The sequence below is a fragment of the Chinchilla lanigera genome, unplaced genomic scaffold, assembly GCF_000276665.1.
Source record: "Chinchilla lanigera isolate Chin_1 unplaced genomic scaffold, ChiLan1.0 scaffold00034, whole genome shotgun sequence".
NCBI lineage: Eukaryota > Metazoa > Chordata > Mammalia > Rodentia > Chinchillidae > Chinchilla > Chinchilla lanigera.
This window is the reverse complement of record NW_004955435.1, coordinates 10,641,212-10,646,216: the sequence shown is the minus strand read 5'-3', so window position 1 is coordinate 10,646,216 and position 5,005 is coordinate 10,641,212.

Genomic DNA, 5,005 nt, shown 5'->3' with positions numbered 1-5,005 from the left:
TGTCTTCTTTATTCCCAGATTTCACTGAATTTTCATTGATATTAAATCTATTTTTAACTATTTTGTGAATTATCTATACATTAGAAAAAAACAAAAGAGAAAAATTCTGACTTTGGATTAGGTAGAGATTTCTTAGATCCAAAATAAAAAGCACAATTGATCAAAGAAAAAATTGTTGATAAGCTGGCCTTATTGGAATGACAATTTTGTTCTGTATATGGCACCATTTAAAGAACTGGTTGGGTGTGGTGTTCTCCTCTGTAATCCTACCATTCTAAGTGGCTGAGGCAGAAAGATCACACGTTCCCATGCTTCCTGGGTAATTTCATGACATAGTGAGACCCTGTCTCAAAGTAAATAGGAAAAAAAAAACAGGATGATGATGCAGCTCTGTGCCCTGGGCTCAATCTTCAGCATATCAGTAAAAGAAAAGAAAGGGAGAAAGAATAGAAAAAAACCAAAATAATAGAATTGGATAGAACATTCAAAATTTTATAACTGAAAGAGATAATATCCAGTTTACATAAGGACTCTTATAAGGCAATAATAAAACCATCAATTTGATTTTTAAAAATAAGTAAGAGTTGCACAGAAGTTTAAGCAAATGAAATAACAATTAAGGGGGCTGGGGATTTAGCTCAGCGGCAAAAGTGCCTGCCTGGCATACGCAAGGTCGTGAATTCGGTTCCCGGTACCGGAGAAAAACCAAAAAAAAAAAAAAAAGAAATAACATTAAGATTGTTAGTTCTTAAGAAAATGCAAATTTAAGCCCCAGTATGACAAAACCACACATCCATGACAATAGCTAAAACAAACAATAACTACTACTGAAAGTGCTGGTGAAGATGTACAGCAACTGAAATTATTCTACATTTCTTCTAAGACTGTAAAATGGTATTGCCATTGTTCTTAAAAATTAGTTAATTTCTTGTAAAGTTAAACCTAGACTTACTATGTGAGTAAATAAGAGAATATTTATGTTGTCTTCATTAATATAATCATCGATAACTAGAAAACTCGAATTGAGCCAAATTCTAAGCAATAACACATGGCTCAGTGATAAGAACAGTGCACTACTGATACCTACAACATGGGTGGAATCCAATTGCATTTTTATATGTGGGAGAAGCAAATTTAAAAGTCTATATATTGAAGAATTCCATTTGTATGACATTCCAGAAAGAAAACTCTAGGAGTGCAAATAAATCAGTGGTTTTGAAGAACTGAAAGAGTAGGACAGTGTTCATTACTAAGGAGTAGGAAAGGATTGGTTGGGGGAGTGGAGCCGGTTTGATTTCTCAGCCATTATTGTGACTGTGCAGCTAAGTACTGTGTCTCACTCAATCCTTTCGTCTTTGACAAATCTTGCTCTATCCTTTTACCTTTGACAAATACATTGTCTAAACTCATGGACCGTATGGTAAAAGAGTACAAACTTTACTATATGTAAAAACCCCGATAAAAATGAAAATGCATGTCAGTGTAAGAAATATTTTTGCATAATTTAGGATTTCGAAGCACATGTGAAATAACCTTTTGCCTTCCCTGTTTTGAATATAAACAATGTTATCAATATGGGTGCCTGTTAAGAAATGTAGGACAACTGATAGATTTAAATAGTCCTGTTACCTAAAGGTAGAAATCATTAAAAGCTATTTGACTAATAGCAAATTGAAAAAAAATCTCGATTCATGCTAGAGTATTACCTTGGTGCGTGGCTAGATTCCAGGTAACATGATTGATTGCATTATTGAGGTACACATGTTTTACTGGTCTACCCATAAATTACCTTTAGCTCCAGGGCTATAGTAATAGGTTTTTATTATAGAACATTTTCCTCCATTTAAAATTCCATGATTTTCCAGTCTGATCTTGTGCTCATTTTTATCTTGTTCATTTGTGGAAATAATTTAAGTTTTGTATTATTCTGTGGAGAACTGCCATTATGTAGAAGTGCCTAAAATGCTGGTAGTAACTGTTTTGAATGACTGATTTCTGAGGGAACAAAAAAGAATGTGGATTTCTCTCTTGTACATTCTCATTTCATGATGAAAGGTCAATAATTTAAGACAAATCCTATTTCACATCTCTATTGGGGGCACCTAGGGCCAGGCATACTCATATATTGAAAAAGTCTCTTCCCATGTTACAATAAGGAACAAAAACTCTTGCATATAGGTAAGACCTTTAACATATGAGGTCAGATCATTTAAATATAAACACTTGTGTTATTTGTAGAGATAATTTACCTTCTAAATAATACTATTTCATTCTTCATTTCCCTTCCTAATAAAGCTTCTACCTTTGTACGTATCTAGTAACTTTTCATTGTTCAAAGGAAGAAGAGTGTTTTTGAAAGGATACTGACCAACATGTTATACACTGGGCTAGTAGAGTGGTGATTCAATCATCTCCAACCTGCTATTGAATACAGGGAGGCTTTTGTCACACAAATTGGTTCCTCAGGAACTCCCAGAACCTAGCCCTATGCCTTGTATATCTATTCATGGGGCTTAAAGCTGTTTCCCTAATGAAGAACTTGATTTGTTATCGGCAATCAATATTTCTAAGACATTTTTCATCACGGATTGCTATCATTTTAAAATCAAAATATTTTACAATTGCTGAAAGCTCACAGAAGTATTCTGTGCGTGAGCTGACAGGCAACTGTAATCAAATTGTCAAGCAACTGCTCTGGCTGTGGCAGAGTGAGAATGTTAGATTACACGTGTCAGCATGTGAAGATAACGGCTGAGCAGTGAGAGCACGGTGAGAGCTTGATAGGAGAAGGAAGTTTATCTCTGGAAGCTGCCTCCCACTGTAGACAGCAGTGCCACCTCAGCATTTCTCCGTTTACATTAGAAACGCTTGATGATCGATAGAGCATCTCAGTTTAACCATTCGGAAAGCATTCTGAATATTCCCGGTAAAGTATGTTCTGCCAATTACTTTGTGCTAATCTGCAAGCCAGGGTTAAAGAACTCATGATTTTGAATGGGAATTATTGGTACAACTTTCTCCGACTGGATTTCATAGCATTCATATGTTCACTGCAAATGAGTGGCTGTTTAAACAGGAGAACAGACGCTCTTTTGCTGGGAAGAACAACATCTTTATCTGGTTTCCTGTTTTTTGGAGGGTAGTGAAAGATTTATTATCGGTTTCTCCTCTGGTGTTTTCTTGGTCGTCACAAGACCCTTAAGTTACTTTAACACACTCCCCTCCCCTCTTGGCAGTCTCCACCAGGGGCCCTCAAGAACATTCATTATTTAGTGCCTTGGCATACTGTTGCTACGTCTCTGTGCAGCCTAATGACTTACCATTCTTACTGCCTCCTTTCCCAGAGGCAGAGGAAGTCTTCAGAGATTGAGGTCAGCACATGCTGGCTCCTTCACTCCTTTATCCATCTGGCCAGTCAGACATCTTAAGACACTGCCTTTATTATTCAGTTGTAAACCAGTTGTGATTTTGATCTGGTATACTTGGTGTTTGCTAAATCGATATGTAGTTTATTGTGTGCATTATTATTAAAGACTATTCTACTCAATTCCATCATTGGCACTTGATTTTCATTTAAAAAATGTTTTCTTTCTCCAGGTTGGTTATGAATCTATTCCTGAACATTGGGCTCCATGTTCTAAACACCTAAGATACTCTCTAGGAGAAATGTGCCAGCTTGGGGAGCTACATACACTTTTCTGGCCCCTTGGCCACCATTTTATAATTGATTGTTTTAGTACCTTGAAAGGGACCTTACCTGTCTGAGAGTTAATGCACTCCTTGGAGAACTAAACTTCCTCCAAGCAAAAGAGTCTGTGAGACAAGGTTTAAAAGCCAAAATCTTCAGGACTTTTCAGTGTAGAACGGGATTCGGGCAATCCTTTGAGCCTGGGCTATGAGAAATCGCAGTGCCTGGAAAGGAAGTGCATTCTGGAAACTTCTACACTCAAGGCCTAGCGTATTAGTTCCGCCATGACCCCACTTTCTTTGTCTACTGCCTTCTACATCATGTTTCATTCAACATTCCTCTGACCTTGAGGCAACACAAGTAGCCTAGGAAAATAAGTGATAATCATGTCTGTATCTATTTGGATATTTAAAAAAGAACTCAAATCATAGTGGAGCTTCATTAGGTCAAGGTCTAAAAATAGCAAATTACCTGCCAATGTTATGTGCTCATGACAGTCTCTGAGTTTTCAAATACAGTATAGAGGTGGGTATAACCTATTCCTTCACCCTCAAATGCTTTTATGTAAGAAAAATGCATTATTTAATAATGGCTAGGTAAGTGCTAGCCTGTGATATTACTAGAGGACATCATTTATTCCTTGCTTTTCTAGAATTCATGAAAACATCCAAAAGAGTAGAAGATATCAGAGATCCTGCTTCTGAAGTTGGCTTATGAGAAATCCTTGGGAAATTCTACTATGGGTCCCAGAGAAATAATAAACTCGCTCTCAATACTTATAGTTCTACTTGGGACCAGAGTTTAAACAGAGGCATGGCGGACCCTGTGAAGCAGACATCTGCAGAAGAGGCTCAGGGATCGGCCAGGTAAGCAGCTAATTTCTGTGTTCTTTCATTGTGCCTGTGTGTCCTGGACATTGTCTTTACCTAGCAAAAGTCCAAGGTCTTCAGAATACCATCAACAGTGCTTTTGTGAAATTGATGGTGCTTGCTATAAGGCTGAGAGAGAAATAATGATTTAATAGTAGTTTCACTATTTTATGACTGTGTTATAATCTTTTTCAAACTCTGTGATTCTTAAACCTCTGAGATAAATATCAGATACAGAGCAACCATAATTAAAAAGTGGTCCGTGGCTTGGAAAATGTACTTCAACTTAATTCTATTATTTTTAATGAAGTTTAACTAAGTCCTCTCCTTTTTTCAATGAGGCTTCCAGGCGCTACCTTTATGTTTTAGCTACTATTAATCTCTATTTTTTCTATGATTCCTTTACAGTTTTTCATATATCTCTTTTTAGTCAATTTGCATTCCACGT